Below are 14,632 nucleotides of genomic sequence, written 5' to 3' on the forward strand. Positions count from 1 at the left end.
TTGAGATTACTAGGCCAGTTCCCTGAGAAACATTTTCTCCTCTTTCAATTGCAACAATCCCTGTGAAGCGACACAAGCCCTGTGTTCCTGCAGCCCACAAAATCTCATTTCATTCGCGCCATCTGTTCTGCCTCTCGCTCCAATCGGGACAAACGTGATTAATATTTCTCGTTTTTGAAACAGGGGGCCGCGTCGCACCCAGTAAACCGATAGAAAATATGTTAAAATTCGTTTATTTTGATGTTTGTGTTAAAACGCTCAGTGCACATGCTAGAAATGGAACAAGTGTGCGGACCAACATGTGGTTTGCGATATTCAAAATCCACCATAGCTTTTAGAGTTAATTTGCCAGCAGTGTTTTCCTCCTCTCTCTTTGAGCCTGCATGATACAACAAAGCGGTTCGGCTGGGATGCAGGCTGTGTGGAAGGGTGGGACGGAGGATCAAGTCAGGTCAACCTCAATATGTCAGTTATTTGGCAGTGCTGGGCAGTGAATGCCTCGCTGTTTAAATTGCATTAGCGGGACCCTTCAGGACAACAACCGAAAGGCAGTTTTCAACGAGCAGCTTTTTATTTCAGTCTTCAATCTTGCGCAACAAACTGAAAACTATGTAGCTGACAAAATGACTCCCATGCAGCATCAGGAACTGGAGCTACCAGATGTTTTCCTCTAAAGCTTGCTGTTATCAAGCTTGTTTTATGGGTCAGCAATGAACACATAGTGATCCTGTCTGCGGCATAATTATTAGAATCTTCTCCATTATTTATTTTCTCGCCGAGAGTCTAGTCGAGGCCGACAGCACGTCATTTAGCAGTCGATTAGCATATGGTCTCAGCTGTGATATTTCACAACATATGTTCTGTGAGAATATTTCTGTCAGAAAGAAATACGACGCTTTAATAAGTCTGTTGAGCAACTGATGCAACAGTAGACCAGTATATCAAGCACAGTCCTTGTTTCGGTCATTTCAGGACTAAGGTTGGAGCTAACAACAATGTCGAACTGTTCCTCGAAACACGCTTCATAAAAACATGCTTTCTCATGATCGAAAGTTCAAATCTAAACACGAAAACACCTGGTGACACAAACATGAGCACCTCACTAAATCTGCACCGTTTCCTCCCAGCTGTTCTTCGCCTTCTAACTATCTTGGCTGCATCATTGTTCCCACTGGCCTTCATTTTCATACGTTTTCATCAAAAAAAAAAAGCAGATTTAGCCAATTCTAAAAACCCTTTCTTTGATGCACGCGCTGCTTATATGCAACCCGTTGGAAATGTGTCTTTTCAAAAGAAATATGCTATTAATTTGGTCGTGATCTGATGCATGGAATTTGTGAAAACACCGCGGCAACCACCCCGAGTGTCATAGCGACGGCTAACAACAATCAATAATCCCATGGCAACTGCTGAGCAAAGCTACCAACAGCTTAGAAAATCACCAGAAGGAAAGAGTCTGCATGATTTTTGTCAGCATGCACACTTAGAGTTGATTTCCCCCTGCTTCGTGTAAGTTCCTGAGAACGTAATGAAAACAGACATAAACATATAGCCTATTTGGAAGCTACTACTAAATTGCAGAGTTGCAGAGAAGTGCAATCAAACAATAGCTGCAGCTGAATGAACACAACGTAGGCGGACGAATCAAAGCCCTCTGAATGTCCTGTGTGTAACCACGGAGAATTCAACTAGGGGAACTTATTAATAAAAAACAGATAGTGTTTCTAACAGAGGGGGGTGAACCTTGGAGCGAGAGCTTTACTCTGTACGGGTTTGTATAAATACCCCAAAAATCACCAAGGATTTTTATGTGAATTTCAACGGATGTTATGAGGATTTGCATATTTGGAACCAAAAGCACTGAATTAGTCTCACCAAAAATCAGATTTGGGATCTTTCTGAAACTTTCTTTCTGCGTTTTTCTTCCCAGAAGGCCAAAGAGCCGCCTATCTCTTGTGCAAGACCCAGCAGAACATTTGTTGAATGCAAATTGTCTGAAAATGTTTCATCAGTCTCAGCAGCATGAAAAACAATCTCACACTTCTGAGTACAGATGCTCAGTCTGTGTGCTGTGTGCTCCAGCCTGCATCCACATTATCGGTAGGAGTCTTGCAGTAATTTTCCTGACGACATACTTCCGACACTCTTGGCTGCCCTGGCTTGATGCTTCACACCCGCAGCGAACGCTTCAAACCTGTGCACACCCACATGTGTTGAGCTGGTCTAAATTAGGGGTTAGCTGCTTTTTGCTGGAAATTTGAAGTCATCAAACTCTATTATGCTCAAAGGAATCGTAAAGGTGTAATCATCCGCCGCTCAACAGGTGTGTGAAAAGTCCCTTCCGATCCCAGTCATTTTTTTATTTAGAAAGATCTGGAAAGCTGTGGAAAAATCTCCCTTAAACAAGCAACATGTAGATCTCACCTTTTACCTTTTGATAATAATTGTGTTACGAGTAGTTAAAAAACAACACAAACTACTCCTGTAGTAAAATATTGAAACTGAACCTTTAAGTCCAGTGATCCAGTAGTCTATTCGTCCTTCAGGCTAGATCGGATACATTTAACACTCCAAGTTTAGTTTCAAACAATGTGTTATGAGCCTCCAATTAAAACTCATTAACACTCAGCAAGATGGAGCAAGTCTCCTGTTCAAGCGCCAGCGAAGTGAACCCTTCCACCTCTTTTAGGTTCTTACAGGAAGGGTAATTGTGAGAGATTAAGGCGTTAATCAGGAGATAGGAGCAACAATAACAGACGAGAGTACATTTAAAGTCTGGATTCTTCAGGGGGAGGAGGAAACATCTACTGTGTACTCACGTTGCTCGTTCAGCCGCTTCGTTAAATCCTGCCTGACGGATTCGGGCTCAGATAAGCGGCCTCCACCGTGGCCACCCCTGAGTTCGCCAACTCTGATCGAGTTCATCACCTCATCAGCTTTCATCAGCATTAACCTATAGGCTGCACATACGCAGCAGCTTCGAAAGCACAACGTCAGTACGGGTTACAGAGACAAGATGCCGCATGAAAACCTCATCAGAGGCATTTCAGATTGCAGACTATGACCGGGTCGACTTTGGGAAGAATTCAAACATGTCTAGCTTTTGTTGATTTCGAATGAAACTTGTAATCTTGTGGTTACAATATGGGAGGTTGTGTACGCAAAATGCTTGAAATTCAAGTGGTAACATTGAGTCTTGAGAACACAGCTGCTAGGCAAATATTGGAGTGTAGAAGAGGTTAACAACTGGCTAATTGGACAGGAACTCAGGGGTCAGTGCATTTCAACTTTCCTGAAGAACACGCTAAATACAACTGCATTTGAAAGCAACATTTACACCAATCTGGCATAACATTATGACCTAATATTGTGTAGGTCTCCCTTGTGCCTCCAAAACAGTCAGATCAGAGAATGGACATGGGCCTTCTAAGGGTGTCCTGTGGTGTCTGGCAACAGGATGTTGTTAGTGGGGGCCTTTGGGGCCTATGGGTTGTGGATCATCCCACAGATACTTGATCAGTTTGGGATCTAGTGAATTTGGAGGCCAGGTCAACACCTTGTGCTGTTCTTCACGTTTTTTTGAGTTGTTCCTAAACCGTTTTTGTGTGTGTGTGTCTGTGTCAGGCTGCATCCTGCTGGGGATGGCTGCTGCCATCAAGGAGTGTCATTGCTATGGGGTGGGGGTGCCTGGTCTGGTCTAGGTGGGTGGTACATGTCTAAGTAACATCCACACGAATGCCAGGTCCAAAAGTTTCCCAGCAGAACATTATATTGTCACAAGATGGTCAATGTTATTTACTTCACGTCTCAGTGGTCATAAAGTTGTGGCTGATAAGTGTATATCTGGGGCAAAAAGTTGCTTTAGATCACAATGTTGGGTTATAAACCACACCAAGCCTCCGTGAAGCAGCTACAGGGTGCTATGTGCTTCAGAATATTTGTGTGTTTCCTGCACAAGCAGATCAAGGGAGACCTCCTCTCCCGACCAAACCCCAGTGTGGTATCCTTGATCAGATTCAGTGATCTGAGCAAGAACTGGTCTCCTTTTTGTGCAGAAGAAACCTCAGGTAAGAAGACTGGAAGACGTCAAGAGACGCTGCCATGTCACGGTCTGAGACACCATTGTGTGGCAGCTCAGTAAAAGGTTCAGTAATTCTATGGAGCACATGTTTTCTCATAGACAACATCTGGTTATGTAGACAGATGTTTATCCTGTGTAAATGCCAGCATCATTTATACAGAGTTTTCCCATGAGTTTTTGTGCATGATGCACAAGCTCATGATGTGCCTCTCTCTCTCTCTTTTCTATTATTTTTATAATAACATGCCTTTATCTTTATTAATCTGAGCTCCTCTGCATGACTTGCAGACTCCATTTCTCTGATCCAAAATAACCAGCCCGGGTCTAGTCTTTAGGTTTCTGATTTCTCCCCATGTGGTGTTGTCTGCTTCCAGTACTTTCCCGTGCATATTTCCCTCTTGTTTTTCAGTGTGTGGCCCTGCTATTACTTGACCAGACTCTGGCCACACAAGCTTCAGCAGTTGTTCCCCAGAAAGAGTTGATTTAAGAACAGCAAAGTTCCCCCTCTGTTTTTCATCCCTGTCGTTTTTTATTTTCTTTTTCTGCCTTACAGCACCTTGGTTGACATGTACGTGGTGTGAATGTTAACATGCAGCAGTTCTGTTTCATTATGAGTTGAAAAAGCAAACATTTCTCCAGATAAGATCAGGTCTGGCTGAAGTTTTTTTTTTTTACTTTTTATTTTCCATTTGAGGGATGTACACCCAATTCCTTAAATATGATCTCATTATGGCAAGTATGGAATTGTGTTTTCGGACTGACTCATCCATCTCGCGGGATGAATTCTCATTAGGACGGAGAAAACTAATTCTCTCTTGCTTAATAGCGGAATTTTTTTCTTCTTTCTGCCTGCCGGCTGCTATGAATCCTCGAGCTTGAGCCTTATTTTTCTTCGCTCGGCGACACAGTGGAGCGGCCCGTGGAGATGAAGAAAAGCCCTTTATCGGTTTTATCTGATGCTGACTCACAATATATCAGGTCCCACCTCGCAGTCACTTTTTTTTTTTGTATTATCCATCTGTTCTGTTTGGCCTCAAACAATTCAGAGAGGTGTTCATTAACTGCATCTGCTCCAAAACGCTGCGTCGGGGGATAACGAGCCTCTTCCTCCTTCCTCGCCAGCTCATCAAAGGGTTAAGTGTTCTTCTCAGGAGGTTCCCGTGCTCCTGTGTGAACCTGTAAAGCAGATGAGAAGCAGAGTGTGTGTCAGAGAGGTATGTGTGGGCACACACCCCAGAGAAGGGGAGTGTACGTGCAGGCAGAACACCTTCAGCCTTCTGTCTCCTGTCTGTTTAACCTCAGGGGAAGTAGCAGCTGCCTAACAGTAATACTCAGTTTTAGACTGGTATTTATTCACCAGGGAGAGACACACACACACACCACCGCAGTCATGGGGAAGCAGGTAAGATCTGATAAAGAAATATTTAGTGGTTTTATGTAAAGGGAATTTAATTAGTGGAAAGTATGGAAAAGGAAAACTTTTATTTCTATTGCATAAAGTGGCAAATTAAACACAGCGGACTGGCTGATTAGCAGTGTGTTGAGAAAGAAAAGGTGACTGCAAGGGTCTAAATCAGTGCTCATAAGGTTTCAGGTAAAGTTTAAATCTTCTTCGAAAAGCTGTTTAATGATTTTAAAGTATCACACATCAATCACAGCACATTAGGAGTCATATTATCTATTTCACACACTGCAGCCCGCACAGTCAGGAAAATATTGAACCATCACATGCACGGGTGCACAGGGGTGCACGGGCGGGATTGCACAAACAGAGCGCCGCACTTTTCAGTGCCTTTTAAAGGAGCGCTGGGTCCTGTGCATGTTTCTCCGTATGACAGTTCATTTAGAGAGGAGTCAGACATGTTGACTTAATAACGAGTTCTCTCTTGTTTGCACATGCGTCACATCTGCTGACAGCCGAGCGCGGCGCTGATGTATCGGCTTCCTCGTAAAAACAAATCCGGCAAACAGTTGAACTGGTAAAAAAAAATTAAAATTTCCTGAGCACCGGGAGGAATCTGTTGTCATGCTTTCGGCGTCCAAGATTTTCGTTTTCGTGTATTTGTGCAAGCTTATGAATTTCAATGAGGCCCGTTGCTCTCTTCCTAACTGTTGTTTTGGTGGGAACTGAAGCAATGACATGTTGTTCTAGGAGAGAACAGAATGCGTAATTGTGCCAAATAACTGCGGAGTGGGAACTCTGGTGAATTCATTTAGGTTTTCAGTACTTTCCTTCATGCACGCATCAGGATCTGCTGCTGCTGCTGCTGCTGCTGCTGCTCTCAAACAACCTCTTTGGTTTAGTTCTAAGAGACTTAACTCTGGTATTCTGTCTTAACATTGACTAATATTCATCCAGTCATGCTTTTTTCATATTGTAAACCGTCCAAAGAAGACAGCGTGCTTTGGATGTCTAATTTAAATCTCACTCGTGTTCTCATTACAAAGCATTAATTCTTCAGGCTTCACTCCAAGTGATAAACAAAACTATGTCCACTGGATCGGCAGCGCCAGCTCCATCCACAGCTGTGAGTTCTCTGGGCCGGGAGCTGACGCTGGGTCTCTCTCATTGTCAGAGCTAATAACTGTCCATGGACACGGGGTCCTGTGGGGGGAAACGGGGGTTTTGCTGTTTAGCTATCGTTAAGAGGACCAGTTTGAGCTTCAGACGATCAGAGCCAGGACATTTTTTACACCACTTCAAAGGGTTGCTGGAGGTTAAGACTCGGCTTTAAGCTTAGGGTTAGAATTATTTGAAGATAATGAGCCAGAGAAAGCACAATGTCACCAAGATGCCTAAACAAAGACTGTGTGTGTGTGTGTGTGTGTGTGTGCACTCACCGCACTCTCAATATTATTTTATCAGCGATACCTCTGCAAAGGTTTCATCCATTCTAAACACCAAAGAGTTTCTTTCACATGCCAAGATTGAGAAATGAGGCCCTCAATGTCTTGGAGGAATGCTGTTGTTGACATGCACTGCAGATGGGGTGTAAGTGAGGACAGTTTGCGTTTCTGCACACCGAGCCAACATTCACAGCGAAAGCTGCAAAGCGATCGTTCTGACGAGCTTTCAACATTCGGGGTGTCTGTAACGCGGCAGTGATGGGCCTCTCATGTCTCTGCGTGTTCTAAACATTAGCGCCGCGGCTGGTGGTGCTAACTTCGACAGTGACAGCGGTGCAGGAAAAAGGCTCAGTGTTGTGAAGATAGTGTTGTGAAAATAATCCCCCAGCCCAGATGTAGCCGACCCAGATCCCAACAGCTGGGCTTCTGCCTCTGGCTCCGACAGTCTCCTTGGACACATGAACACGACACACCACAACAGATGTTCATATCTCCTCCAGCGATCTTGGTGTAGGAGGTTTGAGGTTAGAGGGATAGTGACTCATTCTCTCTGAGAGCGGAGGAACAAAACCCTCGTCACTGGTGGCTTTTATACCTGCCTGTGTTAGATAGGTGCTATTGTTTAATTGCTGCTGCTGCCGCTGCTGCTGCTTGTAAAACGAGACCGCATTTGAGGGCTGGGCGGAGTTACCGGAGGTAAGATACGCTGGAGTTCTTCACTAGCACCATCTCTGATAGGTCCAGTGTTGTCTGCTAAAGTCAAGATAAAGATGTGACACTAGTTTTCTACAGTAGATTCTTCAGAAGCTGGAAGCAATTACAGACTTCTCCAAGCAGCAAAGAATGTAGCAGGCGTTCACCGCACCCTTTCAAAAGATACTTTTTTTTTTTTTTCTTCTTTCTTCTTCGGGAAAAAATAAAAGCCAAGACTTTCAGGCGATGAGGCTGTGTGGTGGAGGACTAAACATAACGGATGACCTTACTTTTCCAAAACTGCTTCACTGATTCATCTCAGCGAAAAACAGTATTTCATTGTGCTTCTTTCGCCGTAAAAGTATAACTGCTTTCTCGGTAAATGATATATGAATGTGTCCTTTGGCCTTCTCTTTTCCTTTTGATGTCCCGTCACAGTTCTTACATTATACATTAACCATTGTATGAATGAATATAATAAATGATTACACAGCTTTTATACGTGCCGAAGAAGAATATGACACCCTCCTGTTTGGTTTATATCCACAATTTCCCATTAAATCCTGTCACACCATTTAAGGTCACTGCATGTACTAGTTTGATGCACCATATTAGCGAGGTGAACAAGGGTGACAATTGATCCTGCTGTTGGCAAATCCGTGAACACGGGCGCCAATAAAGCTGCAGCGAGATCAGAGGAAGTGGAAAGGAAGGAAATCAATTCCAGGTCACTGCCCACAACGCTCCTATATGTTCTGCCAGCTAATCATACAGCACACTGAACGCTTGTGCACAGCATTCATATGCGACATGCAAAATAAATAGCTCAGGCAATCAAGAGGATGAGGATCGTCTTAAATTTGCACGTGTGAAGCGCTCGGACACGTGAAAGTTGAAGATAAATTGCGCTAAGAGTTAATTGGCTCGGCGCTAGCGTGTGCGCGTCCGTTCGGTTGATGTCTGGATTGATTGTGCGTTGCTCAGTTGTGGGCAGCATGCCTTGGGGATGAAAGCAATTAAAATCTTGAACCTTTGCCACAGTCGGGGCAGGCCGTGCTTTCATCTTATTCTTTTATGGCAATATGAGGAGCGTTTTTGGGATTGTCCTGGTTAAGAAAATAATTATTGCAGCTTAGATCAGTGTTTGCACTCGGATAACTTAATTAGGCATGTACATTCAGACTTTAAGTGCCCTCATTTCTGAGGGCTTAATGGATAACATTGTGGACATTTTGTCCTGCGCTGCCTTTGTGTGCGCTCATTGATCTGATGAGTGCCGTTTAGCGGGCAGAAGAACACGGCATTTATTGTGAGGATGTATGGAGCTGCGTATTAAATGCAACGATGCAGCCTAGCCCTGGAGACCGATCCCATCTGTTCAATGGCCGCCCGTGTGGTTAGGAACTCATCAAATCGTGGTCCCCAAGGTTTACGCACCCCCCCCCCTTTGTCCCTCCATTTGTTACCTCTTTGTCTTATTGTTGAGAGGGTGGGGAGCCAGGGGCAGGAGCTCGACCCCAGAAGGGGCGGGGAGGGGGGGGGGGGGGGGCGACGGGCCCGGAGCATTAATGGAGACAGTATCCATGGGATGGCCCAGTGGAAGTGACGCTTCCTGGGCATGTTTTACGCTCGCATGAGCACACTGCTGGGGTTGGGGTAGGGTGGAGGGCTTTGATAATGAAGGAGGGAGTGTGCAAAGGGACCCGCTAGGATGCTTCTGTATGTTTTGTTTAATCTGTCACCCATGTGCTACTCAAACAGAGAGCTGCGCTGTCTATGAGTGGTGCGTCTGTGTTTTAGAAGATCACTTTGGACTACAACATGTAAGTCAGATTCACTACTTTTCTTTCGGCGTTTGCGTTCAGTGAGCAGCTCTGGTTGTAGTGAGGTTGTTGTGACCATGTGCAGCTTGTCCTCCTGCTGATCAAATAGTCATGTGGGTGTCACACCTTATGTTCTCCTTTGTGCGTGCTGTGCGCACCTATTGCAGATTGCATGCATATTTCAGGATTTCTTTGTTCGGTGTGAAACTAATTTGCACTCGTCCGAACACAAAGGTGAGGCAATACCTTGTGACATTATGATGAGGCTGCAGTTTGCACATGTCTGCTCGCGTGTTTCCTTAAGGAAACCAATCCTGTTTTTGTTTTTTTTTTGTTTTTTTTTTCCTCAACCATAAAAGTTTGTGCAATATTCAATTTCACAGCTTATTTTCTTGCAACTTCTTATCTGCTTTTTCACAATGGGCGTTTCTGGCCCTTTTCAGGTCTTTTTCCTGTTAATGCTGCTTGATGTGCCAAGCGTCACCAAGAGGACGGCCTCAGGCAGCAAACGGCCTTATTTAGTGGGGATGAATATTCATTTGTTTTGAATAATTATTCTGCCAGTGCTGTTATTTATTGATAAGGGAATATATGTACAGTATAATGCAGCATATTTTTCTAGAAGTAATTTTAGGAGGATTACACCAAACACATGTCAGCATCTTGATAGCCACTTATACAAATGCAAAAAAAAAAAAGGTTTTTGTTAGCTCAGCAACATCTGGAGGCCTACTTTATCAGTTTGCTTTGCTGGAACTGTTTCTGTTTTGTCAAAGTTGATACATCATGACATGTTTGATGGGAAATAGTTGGATTTAAACGGTAATTCACATTTGTTTTGAATGAGAAGTTAAGCTACTAAGTAACAGAAATACCAGGGAAGAAAAATGAACATTTTTGATCAATTTTCCGTACCGAGAGCCACAGAAGCTTTGTGTGTTAGTTTGGATCTTGGGTCAGGTTGGATTTTCCAGTGGGTGAGGCGGGGACACTTGCTAAAACCACAGGCCAGACAAGTTGTCTTTTATGGAATCCTTAAAACAGAAGCAGACATTTTTTCCACTTAATGTTTATTGCAGTTCAGAAAGGGGCGTGGCTTTGGATTGCCCCGGACACCGTTTTCACCTTTGAAAGGCGCTGACCTCAAATGTCAGAGTCACTGTAAAAGCAGTACAAGTGCAGTTTGTGGCTATTTATTGCACTGAAACGAATCTCAGTGTGAGACTGAGAAGATAAGCACGGCTTTGAGCAGGGGGAACAGCACTTGCTTGTTGGTTTCCGTGCTGCCGTCAACGACTGGAGAGGTTGTGTACGTCTAAGCAGCGGTGTGAGAATAACGTCTGTTTTGCATAGACAATTGATCTGTGCTCTTTACAAATCCATTAGTGTGTTGGTAACGTGTCCAGAATGAGCCGAGCATGGGAGTCACACTGGAAGTCATGCTTGATTCGCCCATTGTCTCACATTGCTTCGAGAGTTTAGTCGCGGTCGCGGGGCGGAGAGTGACCTCTTTCAGGCGTTGTTGTCTCGCGAAGAGTGTCTTTGCAGATTTGTTCTCCTTACAAAACTCAGCAGACCTTCGATTGGCATGGGCTGTTGGAAGGAACTGGACAGTGACAGACAGCCGTAGGCTTGACTGAGAAACAAACAAGCTGTGAAGAGAGAGCTGAAGGCTTGCCAGTGAAAAGATTAGAGTGGCATTTGGCTAGAGTGCCAAGATGCATCGTTGCTCTTGCCACACTGCCATGGCAACGGAGGCATTATGCTTAGCTCGAAGTCCCCCCACTAAGTGTCCAGACTGTACCAAAGAGTCATTTAAAGATCCTGTGATTATTCATGCTGACCCTAACATTTACCCAGTTCGTCATGCGCAAAATAAATTACATTTTGTTGAGTTCAGCTGCGTGAAATAGACATTTGCTGTCGTCTTTGATTACTCACTCATTTCCATGGCTTTATAGTCTTTCAAATGACATGTAAATGCCTAAAAGTCTATTATAAATGTGCATGTATCCCGAGCCGAGCATCCCTACAATTCCATCTATCCCAGAGCTCTCATTTGTCATGCAGGGCACCTCTGTTCCCTGGTGACCAATCAGGAGTGCTTCCTTGGCGGCTGAAAGCACCCCCTCCACACCTCATCATCACACGTGATTGACAGCCTCCCACACGAAGGAGGGGGGGGTTATTTACCTCCTTATGTTCTCATGGGACTAAGTTAATGATCCCAGCCAACAAAATAATACAAAGAGGGAAAAAGCCTGAGAAGTCGGCGCCTGGTTGAACCATTTGGAGCCGTTTCGGCTTCCTTTAGAAAGGATTAGAGAAGTGGAGGCTGTGTGAGGAGAATTTCAGAGATAGCAGTGAGACAGATGAAGCAGCAGAACCCAGACAGAAAGAAGGAGCTAAAGGGAGGCTTCTGAGGAAAGCCGGTGCTCTCAGAAAAATCTCTTCCTGGGCTTTATTTCTGCATTCATCTGTCACCCTGACTGCGGACTGCCTGGTTGACTGACTAACAGACTGCGAGGTAAGGCATGATCTGTATATCACACTTTAAAAGTCCCCTCTGAGTCTCCTTAAGACTTTTAAGTTTGGCTTTGAGAGAGTTTGGGGTGCCCTAAATGTGACACGCTTCACAGTATTCTGCATACTTTTTGATTTACGGGAAACTGTCGACCACAATACAAACAAAGAGCAGTGGTTATGTTATGGTTGGTTATGGTCTGTTTTCCTTCCACCAAAATATCTCTGCAGCTCAATTAAAATGTTTTTACGCTTCATTGCGTGCGTTGCCACACTGCACATTTTGCGGACCTAACAATTGGATTTGCATCAGTTCTCCTGCAATCACAGAGATGTTAATGTGTTTAGGTTTCTTTTCAAGTCATTATTTCCCTTAACTTGCCTTAAAATCTAAGTTGTTTTACTTTCATTCGCATTACTTTTCATTCTTTTTTGAACTCTGCAGGATAAACTGAAACACATGGCTTACTACTAGTCCAAATCAATCCATGCCTTGTGCAGTGTGGGTTTTCTCCATACTATGCTTCAAGCAGAGATGTAAAACACAAACGACACACCCCAAAAAACTCTAACCTGGCGTTGCTGACAAGGTCATCCCAGGTTAACGGCGCCTAGCTGCGTACCTCAGTTAAACAGTAACCCCCGATCCAGAGCAAAGAGACACATTTTTGTGACCCGTTTGGATGCCGCCCGCGTTAGCCAGCACATGTTTGTTGTGGGAGCGTTTTCCCTGCAAGACTGGTGAACAGATGCCAACAACTTTCAACACTATCTAAGTCAGCTGTCGCAGCCGCAGTGCATTCCTGTGTGCTAACATTTCAGGGAGTGTGTCCGCACTGAAGAATAACAGGGTGTGATTGTTTTAAGAACATGCTACGCAGTCTGATAAAAGCTAAGACGGGTTACCCGCCGGGTGCAACCGCCTTGATCGGCGTCTGCGATAATGAACACGTCACTCGCCAATAGTGTTGCGTGGCATTATCTATTGGAGCTCTGTTAATATACCTCAGTTTAACCAGGATGAGTTTCCACTAAGCCACCGACAAAGCAGCGCTCTTGTATTTTCTGTAGAGTATCATCAGAATTGATTTCCGTGTTTGTTTTTGTGCTGTTTCATTAGGCCGTATCGAATCTTGCCTTAAGCATGAATCACATTTCCAACATCAATAATGTATACTAAGTTGCAGAGGAGAACTAAAAAGAAGTTCAAACTTAGCTTGAATATGGTTGATATTACTTCTAAAAGCCGTCATCAATTATGGAGAGGAAAAAATCAGACATATTATCAATGCGCTGCAATGTTGTTTTTGTGGCGCACAGCTATTCGGAAGATGTTTATTTGAGGAGGACAACAAAGCTCTGTCAAGAGTTATGGCAACACGCCATGCTCCGATAGCCCCGAGTGATAGACCAAACCAGCAGAAGTCCTGCCCCTTTCATACGATTGGCTAATGCAACAATTTGCAGCCCACTACATCTAGATGGGATAGGTACAGCTCTCAGTTGAGAGGAGAAGAAAAAGGGTGGCAAGTTTAGATCCTCCTGCTGCTTTTCAGTAGACTTAGAGGAAGAGGGTTAGAGGGTCAGAAGCTCGCAGAGAGCAAAAGAGACGAGTCACTTTGCTTAAAGTTCAGAGCGCTGCAGTGGATCAGAGTTGCAGAGCCTGTATATCAGCTGTGACTGAGCTTTAAAGGTGGCACTTTCCTTCTCCTGCTCCTTCTCCCTTTTTTTTTTTATGGCTGTAAACATGTGGCAGGTAAGTCACCGGGTCATTCTTAACTCGGTCTGAACTGTGTGTTACCGCTTTTCTTCCAAAACAGTTAGTCATCATATGTTTCCAAGCCTCCAGGGCGCAGATCCGTTCAAGAGCTGAAGTTGTCGTGCTATCAGATTCCTGTGGATAATACTTAAAGGCTGGGATGACTAAGTGAGAGGAACGAGGGGGATTTCATAATTAAAAAGCGTTAAAGAGAGTGGGAGTAGACTAAGCAGATTTCCGGTGTCGAAACATCTATTAGGTGTGTGCTCTGTAGCGTTTCCAAACTGTCTAAAATTCTGGTTTTGCAATAGTTCGTTGGAGAAATCACTGTAGCACACCTTGAAACATTATTTCTGAAGGTACGGTTGCAGTACAGGCCGCTCTTTACCTTTTCTGCCATCTTTTCTTGGTCTTAATAAAAGTGTGTCTCTGCTTTTACTTCAACTTAAAGATCCACTGCAGCACTGAGGGAGATAAAAGCACCCTTTCATCCGCAATCTGTCGGCCCCGTGACCTACAAAATGCCATTTATTCCTGTGATAAGATTTCTCCCCTGTAACATCCATATATGTCCTGGCAGTGCAGCTGCAGCCTGTGACAATATGTGTAAGCATACTGGAGCTAATGAAGAGTAAAACTGGGACATTGCACTTGGGTCTGCGGTTGCCCTCCATTAATTAGTAACTTATCTTGTTCTTGAGAGGAGTAATGTTTGACATCTTCCCACCCGAGCACTGCCTCTGATCACTGCTGTGACAAATAGATGTAAAACTGTCACCATGGCAACACATGTGGAGGTATTTATAGCATGTAATTAAAAGTGAAGTGGAGATTAGGTTGGGTTTATCGGGGGCCGGGCTGCGAAGAGAGCAAAAGAAAAAATGATAAGCTGAATTAAATTTGCAC

At 44.2% G+C, this 14,632-nt stretch overlaps 1 protein-coding gene across 3 annotated transcripts in view; it reads left to right on the forward strand.

The window, feature by feature from the left end:
- The first annotated feature begins 4,971 nt into the window (after nucleotides 1-4,971).
- Nucleotides 4,972-14,632, forward strand: part of mid1 (midline 1) — a 28,562-nt gene continuing 18,901 nt past the window's right edge. For 2 of the 3 annotated variants that reach the window (XM_084545241.1, XM_084545244.1), the window contains exon 1: nucleotides 4,972-5,483. The gene's annotated coding sequence lies outside the window, so the exon portion shown is untranslated. Of the gene's footprint in view, nucleotides 5,484-13,488; nucleotides 13,724-14,632 lie in introns of those variants that run through there. The other variant, XM_084545242.1, reaches the window with a different exon arrangement.

The sequence above is a fragment of the Chelon labrosus genome (assembly GCF_963514085.1).
Source record: "Chelon labrosus genome assembly, chromosome: 5".
Classification (NCBI taxonomy): domain Eukaryota; kingdom Metazoa; phylum Chordata; class Actinopteri; order Mugiliformes; family Mugilidae; genus Chelon; species Chelon labrosus.